This window comes from Rhipicephalus microplus, chromosome 1 (genome assembly GCF_043290135.1).
Source record: "Rhipicephalus microplus isolate Deutch F79 chromosome 1, USDA_Rmic, whole genome shotgun sequence".
NCBI classification, from domain to species: Eukaryota; Metazoa; Arthropoda; class Arachnida; order Ixodida; family Ixodidae; genus Rhipicephalus; species Rhipicephalus microplus.
In genome coordinates, this window is record NC_134700.1 from 221236202 (window position 1) to 221256605 (window position 20404).

Consider the following 20404-nt stretch of genomic DNA (forward strand, 5'->3'; position numbering starts at 1 on the left):
ACGGACGAACGAAGACCTAACCGAAACGTGGGAGGCGAAGCTCGCCCTCGAGGACCTGGAAGAGCAACAACTCGTCGCCAGGGCCAAGAGGGCAGTAGAAGCCAGAGGGTTCCTGGACTAAGGAGCCCTCCCACCTCAGGGTGACATCGGGCATTGCTCGAAACACTGTTTCGAAATAAACGTTTACTTCTCTCTCTCTCTCCCTCTGCTGTGATCTGCCTGTCTTGACTCTTTTTCGTGTTTTTTTTCTTTTTGTGTTGTTCTCTGTTCTTTTCTATGTTTTTATTTTCTTTTATCCTCTCCATTTTTTTTCTCTCTCTCGCTCTGTGTTCTCTTTTCTTTCTCTCTCTCTCTCTCTCCCTCGTCGTACTTTTTCTCTCGCTTTCTGTATTTTTCACGAGTTTCACATGCTTCACTTCGGCTAGTAGCGTTCATTCAATGCTAGTGCCTGCTGTATTCGGCAGAGGGGCTTGTCCGATTCCTACGGCGCAAACTCACCTGCGGAGTCTTTCGGAATACCGCGCAAACTACGTCAGAGTTCGCTCCCTGGATTTCGTGCCGACCGGTTGTGCGCCCGCGCGCTCCGCGCGCTCGCGACCTTCCGCGTCATCGTAGCTCTGGCCGACTGGGCTGGCCCTACGTCACCTCTTGTCGCCGACGGTCTTCGGTGACAGCGCAGCTCTGACCTACTGGACCTGTTCTACGCCATCTACAGACGCCGGCAACATCTCTCGCAAGTGTACCCCGTGCTCGGACTCCAGTGACCGTGCTTCCATCTTTCCTGTCTCTCCTATCCCCTAAGTTTGTTGTTGCTTCTTCTTCCCCATTTCTATACCTTTACTTCTACCCTTTTATCCCTCCTTACCCCCATCCCTTGTGAGCTCTGTGGCGGTGTCGCTCCTGAAGCAGACAATAACGGGGCTCACTTTTCTCTTCCTTTCTCTATCTTAAGAACCACTCGCAAACTACGTCAAGCTACAACAGCTTCGCTATTGAGCGATGTGGATGGTAGTACTTACTCAGCCTGAAACTTAACGAAGAGGCCCCAAGGCGAAATTCTTAAAAGCAATCCCGATTTTTCGTGCAAAATCATGGTCCGATTTTGAGACACGATGTACCGGTGCACTGTGGAATAATTTTGGCCTACACGGTTTTACATGCGAAGTATCCTATGCCCGGGATGTGTTCCTCCTCCTTCAGTCCCACGGAATCCACTCCGCACTGCGCATGCGTGTCCTCTCTCTCTCTCTCCTACGCTTCCCCTCTCTCTCTCTCCCGAGTCGCCGACAAAGGCAACGATACGCTTCTTCAGTACACACGATCACTTCGTAGCCATTGATCGTCCGTCTTGTGGCATCCCACGTTTCCGCGAGACAGAACAGGTCTGCTATGGTTAGCACGGGATCACGTTCGATGTCTCTGGCATACGTGTTGAGGGACCAGCTGTTTAGCACTGTTATAGCCATGATCACCGGCAGCGTTCACAGCAGCGGTCACCCGCAGCGTTAGTCAGGTAGAGGTAAACTTCAGGTGCACCTGCCTAAGGCGTCGTAGACGAGCTTCTGTTGGTGCCGTTCAGCATGGCCCCCGCTGCTTCACATCCAGACATGGTTCTCTTAAGCGGGAGATGGCGTAATTTTTTTTAACCAACATCTAAGTCTAAGCGCACGGGTATTCTGGCATTTAACCCCTGCTCGAAAGGGAGTCACTTTGGCAGGAAATTGAAGCAGCATCTTCTATCTTAGCAGCGCAACACTTTACAGGTGCTATGCTACACAAACCGGTGTAAAACAATTGCAAGCCTAAGCTGGCAAAACAAGATTACCACTGCACTCTTATAGAGCACGGTTTCTTATAAAATGTGGATTTTTTTTGTTGATTTATTCACAATCTAGTAGCGTACGCATGGATCTCTACATCTCTCGTATGCGGTAAAAAGAACTGTAGAAAAGAGAATAATTATAGGCTTTCACGCTTTTAGCACGAGATCGGCTCTGAATGGCTCTGAAGAGCATGGAGCTCATCGTGCTGCATATTATTTACAAAGATATGACGCCCATGCAATCTGTATGAGAACACGTAAAGTAAAAGTGTTTACTTACCTATGCATCAACGTCATTTATTCAGTCAAATTGAGTGATTCCTAGCTTAAACCAAATTTGTTTATCTAAGACTGTATTAAAGTCATATTTAGTAAGCTATGATGCCAATATTGTATGTAAGGTATGAGGGTTATTTACCTTAAGATATTTGTTAAGGAGAAAATGATTCTTGGTTAACCGCAAAATTAGGATAACCATGCCCACGTTACTGGCGCCATATTAAGTGAAATGCGACGCCAGTAAGATATAGAAGGTGCCCCAGCTATATCTTTTGCCAGAGTTTGAAAATATGCTAACGCACTTGATGACTAAGCGACCGAATGCGCGTCGCTGACTATTGCTTGGACTGAGTCAGACTATTTATTGTGTTCTCGTTAGTAGCTTAATGAGGCCACTTTAATTATCCGACTTTTGAAGCAACAAACCTGGGTAAAAAAATGTCCTTGAAAGATCTCTAGATTGGTTGACAAAACTTCTGATTAGCCAGTTTTTCACTTTATATCTATAAATTGTTAGTGTTCTTTCTGCTTACTACAGATCAGACAGCTACATCATCAGTAAGCGTGTCGGCTTATTTAAGGGGCGAGGCTCCTAAAGGCGTGGGTCTGTCCATCTGTTGTGTGTATGCACGTGAACGCCTATAATTTTATCTTTACTAACTGCCCAACTACTTCATCCTTGCAAACATCACACTACGCCCCATCACCGATCCACCACTTCACCTACCATAAAACCGTTATAATAAAAAGGGAACGGAAGCGACGTATATATAGCTAGCGCTTACGAATAATAATTTTTTGTATAAATATAAGTGTTTGTCATGTTTTTGGGTTATCAAAGCTGATAGTACTGACGTCACACTCACTAAGATATGACGTCAACACGTTGTGCACAAGATGACGTAAAAGCAATGAAGTTATCCACCTCCGCATTCACATCCTTATTTACAAGAAATCTATTTTTGATTTCAGGCAAATCGGGTGTTCAAACCTCATTTCATCGACTTCATATTCAGTGAAATATGACTCCCGTGCTATATGCATATTATGACGTAAGGCAAAACTGATATTCAGAATGTGATCTAAAGGAAACGTTTATGCGAAGGCCTTATTCACTGTCGCATCATTGTTCTGGTTCCAGCCAAAGTGGCTGACGCTAGGCCTCAGCGAAATTCTGCGATCAAGGCTCGTTTCATTGGCGTGATATTCAATAAAATATGACGTCATTATTACATGCTTAGTACGACGTAATGTAAAAGAAATTATTCACCTCCTCATCAGCGTCATCTTTATTGAGAAATCAATTCTTGTTCTGAGAAAAATTGGGTTCTCAAGGCTCACTACACTAACGCTGTGTTTAGTAATACTAGTTGAGACGTTATTCGACTCATTACGAATCTCATTAATGATGAAAATTCATTTCCTAGACCCATACGAACTGAGAGTTGCATTAACGTCAAGTTTAGTCAACTTAATTAGGAGAAACATTTCTCATCTCGTCAACGTGAGCCATCAATTGTCAGAAGTTTTCAAAGTAAATTCCAAGCCGCCACCTCCATCTGGTTGGACCAGGTCGATCCTACGTAACAAGCAATTCGCCACTCTGTAATGACTTCAGATAGTGTAGTGCAAAGATGAGAGCCGTGAAATTGACCGAGAATAAAAAGATGAAGAATAGGGAAAAAATTCCCACTTCAATAAATACTCAAAAAGTACTCTGGAAGTAATTTTAAAATGTGATTAAATAAGCCGGATGGCTCCAAAATCATATTACCGTTATTGTATTAGTGCTTATTTCTTTTTCATTTGTTCATCACTTTCCTGCTCTTAATTTTTGTCATGTCACGTAGTGGGCCGGTACTAAGAAGGACAGATTTGGTGGGAAAAGGGAGAAGACGAGGAAGAAGAATAAAAAGGATTGTGCTTTCGGTCTATGCCCGCTTGTCGTGGAATGTTACATTGGCGTAGTCTGGCAGGATAGAAGCCTCTATTATGTGGATAACGCTGAGCGTATTGAGAAACGCAAACCACCAGTCGTATTTTTCAACGTGTGAAGTGGATGAAGACACGAAGTATGTTCTGCCTGCAAGCATCACGACTTCCAAGCTTCGTAAGTTCATTTCTCAGGAGACAGAAAAGACGCTGCAGGAGAATGACGTTCATGCATCAGTGAAGATAGGTTCGAAGTATTCGGAATTTCGAGTGCATATCATGGTGCCGCTGGCGCAGCTGGGGTCAAGAACTTCATCGAGCCAAACCAGTTCTTCCTTGGACCCGGGCCTATAGATATACTTCGCTTGCAACAGCAACACGGCGAGAGACAACGGTAACTCGTCGAAATGATTCTAACAGTTAATTCAAGCCCTTCCGTGACAAGACAAGCAGATGGTAAAGCTCGACATCTTCGACGGAGAGTTCTAAAGCCCAGAGACTTGGATGCAGTTCTATGAACTAGCGTGTTAGGCGAACTCCTGGCATGAACCTTACGAGCACATCAGAAACATGCGTCAGTTTCTCAGCGGACTTGCCAAGAATTGATTTGACATTCATTCCGCTGGAGATGCGACAGATACTTGGAGCCAGTGGAGAGCGAACTTTTTGGCAGCCTTTGAGGAAAACCCGGTTGAAAGGTGTGGCCGAGCTATTTTTCTTTATAAATATTGCTCAGGAAAGCATCCAGAAAATTTTTACGAGAAAAGGCAACCTTTTCGCAAGGCAAACGCTTGAATCTGCTTTTGTGTCATTGATTATTCATGGCTTACCTAAAGGACTGCAGAGGCAGGTGCAAGTAATGTCACCAAAAACCATCGAGGAGCTATCGGGATGTTTCAGAAGCATCTGTACCGATCTTACACCGCGAAATGTGCGTCGGTGACAGACGAGACTTTACAAAGAGCACCATGGAGGCCTCGCGAGCACGAAGATTATCATGACTGGAATCTAGTAGACAATGTAATCTCCAATGCCAGCAATGAAGCGAACAAGCCGTCTCCCATCTAGAAGCGAAACAAAAAAAAACGACTAAAAGAGGGTGTCCAGTTCCACCTGACGGCGAAAATCGAGACTGTTTTTCTAACCGCCTTAACCTCGTTTATATAAATCTCAATATCAATGGTAACGATGTTGAGGCATTGGTTGACAGCAGTGCCTCTGTATCGGTGATAAATCAGGCACTTGTTAAAGATAAGGAAATAATCAGAGGGAGACCGGTGCAGGTACATAGTTTTGATGGGACAAAGACAAGTATACAATGAATGGGCGAAAGCAACCGTTTCTAACCAAGGCCATACGGCTATTATCGACGCCCTTGTTACGAAATGTGACTATAAATTCCTACTTTCAAGACCCGATATGAAGACACTTAAGTTAAATCTTTATTGTAACGATGGAGTAACTGTGGCACAAGAGGCGTGCCCGTCGTTTCACTTTGCGGACCCCCTTGTTAGGTGTGAGAAAGACGTACGTGAAAATTTTCCTGAACTTGTCTGTCTAGGCAACTATCCACCGGCTACAACAAAATTCACTGTTCCCTTTAAGCTGAGAGATATTACGCCAGTCAGAAAAAAGTCTTACAGCATGTCCCGCGAAAAGAAACTTTGGTTGAAAGCAGAAATCCAAAATATGTTAGATGCCGGAATAATACGGCCGTCGGTGTCTACGTTCGCGTCGCCAATTACTTTGGCTCCAAACGAAGACGGATCGTTGCGACTGTGCACTGATTACCGGATCTTGAATAGCCAAACAGACATATTTTTTTCCGATGCCCATAATTTATGAAATAACTGAAGAAACCGGACGTTGCAAAGTATTTTCTCGTATAGACTTCCGCAAAGGATTCTGGCAGATTCCGCTGGAAGAGAAGTACAAAATGTACACGGTTTTTGTAACACCATTTGACGTGTACGAATATAATCGTTTATCTTTCGGATGGGAAAACAGTGCGGCGTGGTTTCAAATGACGATGAATAGTGTTATCCAGCCATTTCTTGAATTATTCTGCAATGTATACGTAGACGATAACATAGTCTATTCCAAGGATGAAACATCACACGCTGAACACTTGACATCTGTTTTGGTGGCATTAAGGTATGCCAAACTGAAAGTGAACTTGACATCTATTTTGATGGCATTAAGGAATGACAAACTGAAAGTGAACTTTAAAAAAGTGATTTTTTTTTAACAGAAGATTACATTTCTCGGACGCATTTTGGACGGCTTTACAAAGAGTACGGAAGAATAGTCCGTACAACGTGTAAGATTGATGAAGAAGCCAGACAATGCACATGCAGTCAGAGTGTTTCTTGACCTATTAGGACATTTTAGATGCTCCATGAAAGATTTTGCAGCACGAGCGAAGCCGCTGAACAAATTGCTTCATAAAGACACAGATTTCATCTGGATGGAAGAATTTGAGAGGGTGAATGAAGATTTGGTGTTAGCCATATCATCCGACCCAGTACTCACACTACCGGACTTAACTGTTCCTATTCAACCCGCAACAGACGCATCACACTACGGTACAGGCGCTGTGCTGTACGAACGAAGAGACAAAAGTAGAAGCGAAAGAGGAAGACGACAAGTGATAGGGTATTACTTGTACACTTTCACGAAGTCGGAACGAAATTGCAGCACCACTGAAAAAGAGGCATTGGCTGTTGTACTGGCGATTAGGTATTATCGATCGAACCTAGAAGGCCCGAAATTCAAGCTGTTCACTGACCATTCGGCCCTTACACATTTGCTAAATATTTGTCAACCGTAAGGCCGAGTAGCTAGATGGATAAGCGAAATTCAACAGTTTGATTTTGAGGTTGCACACAGAAGCGGACAAGATTTGCGAGACGCTGACGCCCTTTCTCGGCTTCCCATTTTCAATAACTGTATGGGCGACGAGAGGGTGAACTCAATTCAAATATGGGAAGGCACCGAACAGTTGATGCATATAGACGGAAAGTTTCACGTATACCGGATACTCTGAGAAAAAGACTTCTTGACCTTTATCACGACAGTCCAGAATCGGGAGGGCATGACGGCTTCTGGCGGACATACTATGGAATGAGGAGGAAATTTGTGGGGCCCGGAATGAAAAAATATATTGGCTGTTTCATTAACTCACGTCGGAAATGTTATCTGAACAAAGCAAAATATAAGCAAAATACGAACAGCGTGATATTTCCACAGTACTCAAATGTCCCGTTTGAAACCGTTCATGTTGATCTTGCTGAACTGAAGAAGAAAAGCGAAGGAGTGAAGAAAACGCAATCCTTTTTAGTCTGCATTGATGAATGCTCATGGATGCTAGCTGCCAAGCCAGGAAAAGAAAATGCTGCTACTGTCATATCTCTCTTGAGCAGAGACACGTTTAAAGGGGTGAAGTGTGTTGTGTCCGACAATGAATCCGCGTTCAAGAGCCAGACGTTCGCAAAGTGGGCAAAAGAAAGAAACATTGCCATGAAGTTTACAGCACCTCACCACCATACGCTAACGGACATAGCGGAGCGTGTCATCCGAGATGTCAAACAATATATAAGTATGTACCCAGGATTTCCAGGAGGGTGGAAACGTTGCCCCCAAGCAGCTGTGTCGCACCGCAACAAGTCACATATAACGAGTCTTGGATGCAGCCCTCTATACGCCGCCTTCGGGGAATCTGCTTATTTACCTGCGGATGACACACTTGGCATAGCAGAGAAGCTTTTCTTGAAAGAAACGAAGGAATCTTTTGAACAGCAAAATAAGCACAGAGAATCTATGAAGAGAGCATTTGACAAACGTCATAGCACAAACATTTCCGCGATACCACTAGGTGATACGGTTCTGGCGCAAAAAGGTTATGGTGGTACTAACACAAAACTTGTGGGTCCCTTTAGAGTGATAAAACTGGCCACGAAAGAAGGAGTGCTGAAGACCATCGGCCACATGACGGGAAACGGTGTGATGGAAGTAGCAGCCATTTCCAACGTGATCCCTTATTTGGAGCGAAGGGATGAAATAAAGGCCGGGAGAGTGTAGTGGGCCGATACTACGGAGGACAGATTTGGTGGGAACAGGTATAGAAGACGAGGAAGAAAAATAAAGGGATTGCGCCTTGGGTCTATGCTCGCTTGTCGTGGAATGTTGCATCTTTTACACCATTTTTGTTGGTAAGTAATAGTACAGTGAACATTCATAGGCTACTATACGTTCTGGCCAATCTTCCAGTGTGCCATGATTTACAGGCTACAAACAAAGAAGATTGGCGAAGCTTGCCCTAAGCCGTGCAAGGCTTGAAACAGCGAAGCTGAACGATTGTAAATAGAGCATATTTAGTGAACGGGAAAGGCAAAGGTGGCCGCGAGAAAATTCCACAGTGATAGAAGCCCTACGCCAATGACGACGTGCCCGCAGGTCTACGAGAGCCTGGGCGAAAACGTGGTTTCAGCGCGATTTTCAGTCTCTGGAGTTCAGACAACCGTGCCATGTTTTCGACTGTCTGTTGTTTGAGCCGAAACTCTCCACGCCAAGAATCAACGTGAAACAACCTATAGCATCGCCTAGCTAAATCCTGTAAATGAACTAGAAGCTACCTATAAGCAACCTGCATCACCTAGATAATGCCCAGCAATAACCTAGACGCGAACACATTAGTATTCGTAATCATTCAACTTTGCAGTTTGATGCCTTGCGTGTCTTCTGAGAGAAGCTTCGCCTTTTTATTTCATTTTTTTACCCTATACTTTTTAAACCAGATGGCGTATGGTATCGCTCAGGAGACAATTGCTAACCCAGCTTCTCTTTTCTCTGTGTGGTGCCCATGTTCTAGGGATTAATTCAAATTGAAATTTGTTTTCAAGCAAGATGACGTTACGAAGTGGGCAGACAAAAGCTGTTAAAACAGCTTGAGTAGCCCTGATCGCAAGTACACAGGGTAGCACAAAAGCTTGCGACTAAGTGCAACCTTATAAAAGAAATGTGTTTAACAATATGCTTTAAGAAAAAAGGGATACAATGCATGCGTAAAAAAGGGTAGTTGCCACATCACATCAATATTTTATTATTAAGGCGACGTGATCTTCTTTATAATAGTAGAGCTATTCAACCGTATTTCACACACAAATGCTTTCAGCCACTCATTATCCCCAGACATAATATAAATGTGGAATAGTTTACCTAATGCGGTTGTTCAACAAACAGCGTCAGCCAACTTTGAGGACGATTTAAGCAGCTTCATTTGTATTAATGCGCGCTAACTTCTGATGCGACCACTGGTTCCTCAATTTTTATATGTTTAGTCGCCGTTATTTTTTCCCTTAATTTCTTGATGTCGGTTAGTCATCAGTTATTTCTATATGCTATCAAATGTTGCTTTTTTTCTCTGAATGTTATGTATTATGCGACACCCTCCCTATAATCACTCTAAGCACAGGGATGACAGTATCAAATGAGCAAATAAATAAATATACAAACACTAATCACAGCTGTTTCCATGATATACTAGATATGTTGACATTATGTTCTTGAGTTATGCGGTGTAGAAATGAGGCCAGTGGAAATTTGAGCATTTGATATCCGTGATTTGTTCTGCATTTCGAAATATGCAACACAAATGTACAATAATATGGGTTACCTTTGTGCGTTTTATGCACTGCAAGCTTATGCACGCTTTAAAAACTATTCAAGCACAGTAAAACCAGTATATTTTGAAGCTTCCCTCCGCCCCCCCCTCCCCACACACACACAAGAAAAACGGAAATTATCTCTGTATGTCGCACAATTTTATATAAAGCTTATCGTCCCTTCAATGAGAAACTCAGTGCGCTAGTTGGCTTCACGGCACTGTTTTACGAAAATGCAAAAAAAGGCAACTTCACAAAAATATGGGTTTTGTTTTCTAATTTTTAATATCTCTTGGTTTGTAGTTGGATGGTGGGACAGTTTGACCGCACTTCAGTCGTCTGCAATCTAGGTGACTCTGTACTGTATCAGCTTTCTAAGTTGCTGAATAAATGTCCACATAACTAAACTAAAATGCAAATGACTACATCAAGCTGTCATGTGTTCAGTTGGCATATACAAAAGCCGAGTACGCCAGCTACACTTTAGAAGAATCGATTCGTATTTATGGAGCTTCGGCTGACTAAACAGGAATCACATTTCCACTAAACGTCGTGTTTCTTTTTTTTTTTTTGTTATTGTTGTTGCCATAAATGTCCTCGTTAGATGTGATCCTTGAGCTTACGCATGGCAATTTCTTGAACGCCGGCACACAGTACGTCACACAATAAGCAAAATGCCCAGTCGGGAAAAGTTATTATTTCGACAAGCGCGAATATCTATATGGATGGAACGTGTTCCTTACTCGCATTGCACGCACGCGCACACTTCATTATTTATTAGGTGTATTCGAGTAGATACGCTGGTTTAATGTGAATCCATTGTGAAATTGATATTGCGTGCTGTGCGGGTCTGACTTACTGTATGCAAAGAATGAATGCGTGATGAATATCAGAACAGCATACTAGGAAATGAACGTTCCGTAACGCGTTTCCGTACTTCCTGCACCTCTTTGTTTCGTGAAAGAAGCTGCTTGCCTGGCTGGAAAAAAAGATTGCATCAACGACCGGGAAAAAAGAAAACATTACTGACAAGAGTGGCTGTGCCACTGTATGTGAATCGCTTTGAGCACTACTCCTAATGAAACTCCTCTGTTATCCTCCGTTTTTTTTTTTTTTTCTGCCCAGACATGTGTGCCTGCGCTACACAGACATCGGTGTATGCATAGGTGTACTAACGAAAGATGGTACGCAACCAAAAACACGTCACATCTGTGTAACCAATGCTATGTACAAGTGAGAAGCGAGTACGATTATCGACAAGACCCGACTGAAAATCACCGAAAAGCGAGAGCACACGGGACCTGAATTCTTTGTCATGCATAGACCTGTTGCGGTAGCACCATGCACGGGGGTGGCGTTGCGTTTCTAAGCACAAAGTTCTGTAGGTTTGATCCAGGAATCGGTGGCCGTTTTAAATACACGGGTATGGGTGATAAATTGTACTGGAGTACTACCACCACCGTATTACCTCAACTGGTAGAGCATATGACGGGTTACTCGAAGCTTGCAGGTCAGGTTCGGACCCCGCTGGCGACAGATTTTCTTTTTATCTACATCGACTTGTTCATATCTTTGTGATAATTACTACATATTGCATTTTCTATAGTCTCCTTGCCTGACTGACTGTTAATTTCATAAACGCTATGCCTGAGAGGGATTATCGGTAAGCTGCGAGTTCTTAGAAGTGTCACGCGTTAGGGGACCTGACGTAGCAAACAAAGTGTTTTACACTCGCCGTCATGGCGGCGAGTGGCGCTGACTTGACTCCCACACGTTTAAATTCCCAGATATACTAGATAAGGTCTACAGGAAGACGACCACCGCTGTATACAGCGGGCGCATTATTCGAAGATGGCAGCTTCGGTCCCTGTCTGCACGCGCGTCGACTTTAATATCCTCACACCTTTGTCATAATTACTACAAATGGCATCTCCTTTACTTTCCTTGGATTAATGGACCTTTCCAGAAATGTACGCACGCCCCCTACGGCGGCTGCAAAGCATTATGGGAAACCGGAGCGCCGGCGGAGTGTCGTCTGCTCGCGGAAGCGTTGGCTCAACCCGTTTCCCACAGAGCGCGGGCGTACGAACGCATTGTTTCGGGAATGTCGCGCGTCATAACCATGCTTCAATCTGCACTCGCAGAAGAGGCACCTCCCAGAGCAACATGCAGTCAGGAAACACTAGTATCCTTGACTTATAAATGACTTGGGAAATTGCTCACGTATACCCCCAAAAAGGCCCATTGAATTGGATATTTTCTCGGCATTCGCGGCGAGTCTCCTGTGCTTCGTTGATCGTATTTCCGTGTAGCGGAAGCTTTTGTCATTTGTTTTATTGTCAGTATGACCGTACAGCTTTATTATTAGTACTTTATGTAGGGGACTGTCACTCGTAATATGCTTCCGCACGATACGCTGTGCAAGAACATGCACTTCGCGAATGATAATGTAAACATTCCGCCCTTGTAGATGAGTTCGAGCCCGACTATGCTGTGCATATTTGAATACTAATTGCCTGTTTCAAATGCTGCGCGTGAGAAAGTTTGCCCTTGGGACGCTGAGAGTAGTAAAAACCAGCTACCAGCACGTCCATAGAGCGGATACTTCGCATGCAGTATGTGCTTTCAAACAGCGTAAGACCTGCTGTCTCTACGCAGTTACTGTTTCCATGACTGTGAGTTTGAAATCAATTTAAGAATTTTGGACCTGACTGCGTAAAAGTTCATGACTAGTTAACAATTGGAAGAAATATACAACGGAATGAGCGTCTGTGTGCATAATTCACACAATATTCTAGTTTACTGTTTCAGCTTCCGTGATCGCTTGTTTCATTACAGTTTGTGATTATGCTAGTTTAGTGATTTGTCGTTTGTATAGATCTGCCTCTCCAAGCTGCCCAAAACATACAACCATTCCCTGTCACCTTTGCCAGGAGGGCCAAGGACAAAACATCTGAAGAACTCTCCTCAGGCGTATTCAGAAGAAAATATTGCGCAGCATGAGCACTCTCACGGTGTAATTAAGCAGTCACTATCTAGGCACAGATGGTTTAAGCCAAAAATCGTTGCTTTGGAAGGCTGTTAATGGTAAGAATGACTTTATACGCAATATTTAAAGCCTCATTCAGTGTGGGAAAGGTATAGACGGCCACAACAGCGCTTACGGAAGCTGACAATGTGAAAGAAACTGGCGGTGACTGTAGCTTTTGTATCGATAATCATAAAACTACAACTAGCGCTCTTTGCCTTGACACAGAAAAAAAAAAGAGAGATGCGCGAAGCAAAAATAGTTGAGGCCTCTAGGTTAACGGTCAATAAAAAGCAGATGCGATGAACATAACCATGCAGTAAACAGCAAAATAAACACTACGTAACAGTACAGAAAAAACTCGCAGGGTTTCTTATGCATTCAATCAAGGCGACATGAAGGCGACAGCCGTCTGCTTCTTTTTGTTCAGTCAATTTATTGGTACCCCTTGCCCTGGGAATGTTTTCTGCACCTACAGTGGCTTTGCACTGGTTTATGACTGGAGGCATTCCAAACTTTCAGCCCCTCGCCTGGTTCTGCTCGGCCTTCGTGATTGGATCGGCCGATCACACGATAACAAAGCAGTGCAAAGTGACGATGTCGTCTCATGATGTGATCATGGGACTGTCATGACGACATTACACATTCTGGTGATCCGTGATGTCACGATGACATCGTGTGGTGACGCCATCACGCGATGATTTTTGCATCCCTCCTGTTGACACCACCAACGGTAATTTTTTTTTGTTTTTTTTTTTGGTCGAAAACCTTAGATGGCTCATCAAACGTGAAACTCGACCGTTGGCTTCCCGTGTCGGTGACGTCGAGTGATCGAAAAAAACCGCCACGTGATGAAAACATATACGACGTCAGACATCGCCAAAAATTGTGGCGTCATCAAAACATCACGTGACTTCATGTGATCACATCATCGCATGACATCTGAGCTTGGTGCAATGTGGTCTGATTATGGAGGCAATTCAAAATCAGCTTTGCACTGCCTCCGAATTCGGAGGCAGTGCAAACCTCGTTCGATACAGCAAGTTTTCAAGGGGTGGTGTGAATGGTGGCGGGCTAGGATGTCACCCGGGGGGGGGGGGGGTGAAAAAGGAGCAATGGCCCCCTTCAAGCCACACTGGCACCTGCCCAGGCCCAAGCTACGCCAGTGCTCTCTCCCAGCCGCGATGCAAGACGGGTTTGCAACCATGGAAAAATCCTGCTCACAGTCATAAACTGGCGGGTAGGATGAGTACATCAACTGAGAAAAAAAAGAAGATGGCTTTCACCATCGACTCGCCTTAGGTGGATGGATAAGGGATCCTGTGAGTTTTTGACAAAGTATCTAAGCCTCTCGCTTTAATAAATTCGCGTAGTTAATTACAAAGTAAGCTACATGTGTAAAATCCCAGCCCCGTAATCACAGTGAAGACACAGATAACAAACGTCCAATTTAGCTGCAGCACCACAAACATCGAAGCTATGCAGTAGCACCAAGCAATGAAGGAATAATGCAATTGTTGAGGTTTAACGTCCCAAAACCACCATGTGATTATTAGAGACGCCTTATTGATGGGCTCAAGCAATTTAAGCACTGGGGCCTAAAGCGTTTTCGCCGTCATCGAAAATGCGGCCGCCACGGCCGGGATTCAACCCCGCGACCTGCGGGCTAGCAGCCGAGTGCCTTAGTAGACCACCGTGGCGGGTAAGCAATGAATGGAACGTCCAGCGACTTTAACGTATTATCACATCCCAAAACCGAGCAAGTGTGTCCGCCGCCTTCCTTATTCGGCATGATCAGTGATTATTACGGTTATTTGCGACGAACGACACAGTCTAGTGTGCGTGAATGAAAGCCAGAGCGATCAGAAGAAGCGTTTATTCACAATAGCAGTTCCTTACATCAGCCAAAACCGCTCACCGCGCGCGATAAAAGCCGGCGAAAGCGGGAAACCGTCGTCTGCTCTGACCGCCAGTGCTCCGCTCTCCCATAATTCCCCAGTGCCGATCCACTAGGGGAAGGCGCGGCGCTGCGATTTCTGGAAAGGTCCAAGATCAGAAGTTCTCATTGACGCAGAGAACAGAAGCTCTGTAGGATAGCACGTTTCTCCACCCAAACCAGAAGTCACCTCAAAGCCGCTATTCAATTCACATTCCCGCTTCTGCACAGAATCTGGATACGTTCGACCAGGGGCGTAGGCAGCAATATTTTAAGTGGAAGGGGGGGGGGGGGGGGAGTGCCACGTGTGTCACTTTCCGGCTACGTCACTGTCTTTATCATATGGGTAGAAGATGGCAGACAAGAGCGACCTAATCCTTCAAGGCACTGTGTGCGCAATTATGTACACCACTCGTCTTTGCTATGTGCATCAAGTAGAGACTAAAAACGAGCAAAATATGTCGTACTTCGGATGAATTGAACATGCTGCATAATAACTTTGTCACCATTGAACTTCATTTTGCAGTGTACGGATACATGTGGTCACGTTCCCGAAGGCACTAGCACGTTTGACGAGTCGTGCGACGTGCCGCCTCCTGCAAGACATGTGAAAAGCAGAATTTTTCTTTGCTCAAAATTGACACAACCAAAAATGAATTTTCACCATATTCCTAGCTTGAGATTTGATTCTGTCAATGCTAAAAGTAAGCATCAGTGACTTCAGGATAAAAATATATTAACTTAAAGCTTAATTAGAACGAATTACTATAACACACACTGTATATTAATCATCTGATTATTCTCGTTGCAATAGAATATTGAGTGCTTTGAAGTAACGTTGTGGTGACTTGACACATTTACAGACAGTTCTTCATAGGTAGCGCCTGGAAGGGCTAAACATCGCCTGTCTCGACTTTGATTAAAACGGCAGAGCCAGCACATAAACGAAATGAATAATAAAGGCCTTTAAAAGGTTCAATAATGGTGACGCCTGTAAGCATCCTATTTTGCACAATCTTTTTCTCCTCGTATGGCAGTGTGTCGTTGACCTCATCAGAAAAAAAAGTAGAAAAAAAAACCAGAGCACATTCACGAGGTGAATGATGACGAGTGGGGCGAAGCGGACGGACGAACGCATGGACAGACGCACGGAATCACGAACGGATGGACGCACGGATGGACGGAAGTACGGACAGATTGATGGACGCTTCGTTTTTATTGCACCGTTTTTATTGACATGCAATGCAATGCAACCAACTGGCTACTACTACGACGATTACACGGGACATACGACTCACGGCGCAAAGGGCTTCATCCCTAAAAGTTTAGCCAGCTCCTTTCGGCCGACACCGATGAAGCAGCGAAGCTGCAGTGGCGTGTAGTGCGATTGAATGAAGTGGAAACGAAACCACATGAAGTGGACTGCTGAAGTGGTAGGAGAGGTGGGAGCAGTTGTGGGCATAGTGATTAATTGCGGGACTATTGAGAACTGGGAGTGATGGAAGGAGTAGTGGGCGTAGGTGTGAGTTGTTGATAGTGAGCGGTGCGAGTGGTGGGAAGAGTGGCACATATCCGCAGAGGCGGTGTTAAAACTGTGGCCAGTGTGAAGGCTGTTGAAACAGCGCCGCTATAAGCAACCCCACCCCCCCCTCCCCCCTCCCCGTCGTCAGGCTCACTATTAGCGCGGCGCAGTCCTTCCTCTCCTATACCAAGTCCCACTCTCTCCACGTCACAAAGCCTCGGGACCACCGCTACGCCAACAGACGGGTGAGTCTATAACAAGAGCAACTTCGTTGTTGCAAACAATGCCGCACTCGCTTTGAGAACATGCTGGGCGTCTCATCTAACTCGAATGACTGAATGGATAAAGTTTATTGAAAGATAACTCAAACTAAGATGTTTTTTTTTAATCAAGATTATTAGGAAAAGTTTCACCAAATGCATATAAGCGGTAGTTGTGTCTGCAGGTGCACTACCACGAGGTTCGGGAAATAGCCTTCACCAGCTCCAGCCTCGATAATCGTCCAAGGCTGTAGCCGCGAGGACACAGGACAGAACTCAAGGCATCCTGGACTAAGGGCGTCTCTACTTAGCTTTACTTCTAAATGAAGACGTTTATTTTCTCTCGCGCTTTGAATAGCTAGTACGTCCTCTTACAGACAGTGTTATGACATATAATTCATTTTCTTTTGTTTGGTCAATAGAGACCCAACGGACAAGCGCTCTTGCTCTCGGCCCTGCGTCTGAATGCAATCCGGAATCGCTCTCGCTTCCTCGCTCGCACTCACACCAGAACGGCACGGCCAATTCTGTTGGTATGACTTTCTCGGCAGCAAAATTAATAGCCAGACTCGCTGTAAGCGCGCGTGCCGGCGAGCCCAGCGGGTGGCTGGCGCGCCTAGGGGGTATACACGGGCGGCGGTCTTCTCATTTTCTGCAGCAGCAATGGGACACCCATGCATAAATGCAAAAAAAGCTCGTTCCTTACGCTTTGAAGGTTGTTCTTTCGCCACAAACAGCGAACACGTTTTCTGTGGCAAGGAAATCTAATATAGGGATCATAAGTGTGTCCGGCAGGCCTGTTGCAGGCCATATATATTGCTCGCCATACATAGGAATGTACCCCCGTATGAAGCGCCCGTTGGGTTCCCTTAGCTAATATCCAACAGAAACAATGCTGTACCACGGCTGCCGATGTATGTAAACATCGGGCGGGGGGGGGGGGAGGGTAGCACCGCACTTTGAATAATAATGATTAGTAGTAAAGCTCACGCAAACTTAATTTCGGGGGCAAGATATCGCACATGTATATACATGTGTGTGTGTGTGTGTGTGTGTGTGTGTGTGTGTGTGTGTGTGTGTGTGTGTGTGTGTGTGTGTGTGTGTGTGTGTGTGTGTGTGTGTGTGTGTGTGTGTGTGTGTGTGTGTGTGTGTGTGTGTGTGTGTGTGTGTGTGTGTGTGTGTGTGTGTGTGTGTGTGTGTGTGTGTGTGTGTGTGTGTGTGTGTGTGTGTGTGTGTGTGTGTGTGTGTGTGTGTGTGTGTGTGTGTGTGTGTGTGTGTGTGTGTGTGTGTGTGTGTGTGTGTGTGTGTGTGTGTGTGTGTGTGTGTGTGTGTGTGTGTGTGTGTGTGTGTGTGTGTGTGTGTGTGTGTGTGTGTGTGTGTGTGTGTGTGTGTGTGTGTGTGTGTGTGTGTGTGTGTGTGTGTGTGTGTGTGTGTGTGTGTGTGTGTGTGTGTGTGTGTGTGTGTGTGTGTGTGTGTGTGTGTGTGTGTGTGTGTGTGTGTGTGTGTGTGTGTGTGTGTGTGTGTGTGTGTGTGTGTGTGTGTGTGTGTGTGTGTGTGTGTGTGTGTGTGTGTGTGCCGTCTTGCCTTTTGTACTTCAAACAAGTAATCTTTTAACTGTAAGCAAGTCGATACACCGGAAGCGATTTTCTCACATCCTCCGTGACTTGCTTGGCTTTCACATTTAGATGGAGCAGTAACGGTAAAGGCCCGTGTACTGTGCGACCTCAATTAACGTTGGATAATCTTAAGTGGTTAAAATTATCCAAAGACCCCCCCCCCGGCAATCCCGATAATTAGTGGTTCACGGCTATTTCTTCCAATCAGGTGCCGATACTCATGCTCTTATTTATTATTATTATTATTATTATTATTATTATTATTATTATTATTATTATTATTATTATTATTATTATTATTATTATTATTATTATTTACATTTTCTTGTTACCAAAAAGACGACTTGACGGCTAACGCCACATTGACTCTTTTGACCGACAACCCCTTTACGAAAGGAATTTCTGAGGACCATGGAATATAGCAGTGAAAGTGTTTGGCGAGATGGAATAAGAGCGCAGTGCTCTCTATCATCGATCGCCATTCCCGGTAACTCTTATTCTGCGTTTAACTCGCTTTCTCATATATGTAGAGCAGGAGGTGACAGATAAAGCTCCGCCGGCCGAGCTCTCCGCTTATCCCACGAGAAGTGATCTCTATCGAAAAAGAACGACGACGTGGGCGAGTTTCTCTATCTAAATATATCTCTAGTGGTTAGCTCGTTCAGCATATCAGGCACGCTGTACTTCGGATGTCTCATCATGCTACTTCTTTGTGGTTTTCTCCGCACGCGTGCAGTTTCTTTGCATGCCGCGTAAGTAAGTACTTGCGGGAAAGAGACGTGTGGCGTTATATTTAACTTGTCTCAGCTACTTTCCTTCAGCTTCGCCACGGTCACCGCTTCGTACGCAATGGCCCGAGTGCCCCCTTAGCTTCTGGCCAGAGCGAGATAAACGCCGCCTCAAGCAAGAAAGCTGCAGGCCGCTCGGCGTTTTAAGGTGGTATCCTTCCACACGTGCTGCCATTGTCCAAAACGAAAAGTTCCCATGCCGCAGCGAGCGTGTGACCGGAGACGACTGCGGGGCTGCGCACTGAAGCCCGCATTGTGTCGCCGACGACGTTCTAGAGTAATTTCGAGCTCGGGAGTCGCGCTGTCGTGTTGACCCTCGACAACCTCTCTCGGGCCGCGAACGCCGCCGAAGCCCGCACAACCGCATATGCCCAGCGACAGTTCAGGTCACGCTCTCTGGGACCCGCGCATTTGACAAAGGCGACTGGTTTTCCTCGCAAGGAAAAGTGGCACTTAGCGGTAGACGCGATAAAGCGCCCGCGCTGTGCCACGCAGGTATGTCCGAGTTGGTTTACGGGGGCCCGCGCTTCGGCGAGAGGGGGAAGACAAGTGTGGCACGCATAATTGCCACGAGAGGGGGCTGGACTGGGATCAAGGAAGCATTGTGAAACAACGAGTGGAGTTTTGTGTCTCTGTGGGCGTCCTTGAGTCGGCACCGGGCGTGGCTTGTGGCGCTCGCAGCGCACAAGAGCAGCTGCTTGTGAACGCGCCGGCAACCAGCTGCTGTCGCCGCTGCAGAAGCCGGCGCGAGATCCGGAAATGCGCGAAGACAACTCGCTACCGCCATTGGAGCCGCGTAGACTTGGAAAGGTTCAATTTGGGCTCGCCGATGCTTCGAAGCACGGCGCGTATCAAAAGTTGAATTCCACTGACGAACAGCTCCGCGCGTGATTTTTTTTTTTCCTGATTTTGTGTCATGTCATTGTTATTTAGGTGACGTTCGGTGGGAGAAAAACGAAGGAGAGAATCTTCTAACCCAAAATCTGTGCAGATACGTGTTCAGAGTTTGTCTGCGTAGTGATGCAACGTGGGCTATAGTTGGTACGACTTGATCTTCTAACGCGCTGCCAGGGATCGGAAAATCGACAAAGACCGAGAAAACAAAAGAAACATGCCGGGTGATGAGTGAACTAACAAATTATTTTATTTCAAGTGGGGAAACACTTGTGCATGAGATCTGTGTGTCTTTCCGACTATTTCGTTATCTCGGTCGACGTCTATTCTTTGCAGAGCGTTACGAGATGAATTGCACGTAAGGCATATTTTTTTGCGCATACAAGAAAGGAAAGAGAGAAATGGTAAGAACTAGAGAGGAAGACAGTGCACACATCTTGTTTTCTAGTTTTTATAGGATTTATTTTCTTCATTATTTGCTGAAAATATGCATTATGTGGATTACAACCAATTAGCACATTGTCCTGTATTCGAGCTCCTCGTAGTACTCGTAAATGCATCCGCAAGTACACGAAGACTACTCACCTAACTACGGATCATATACGTTGATTGATTGATTGGTGGGGTTTAACGTCCCAAAACCACTATTTGATTATGAGAGACG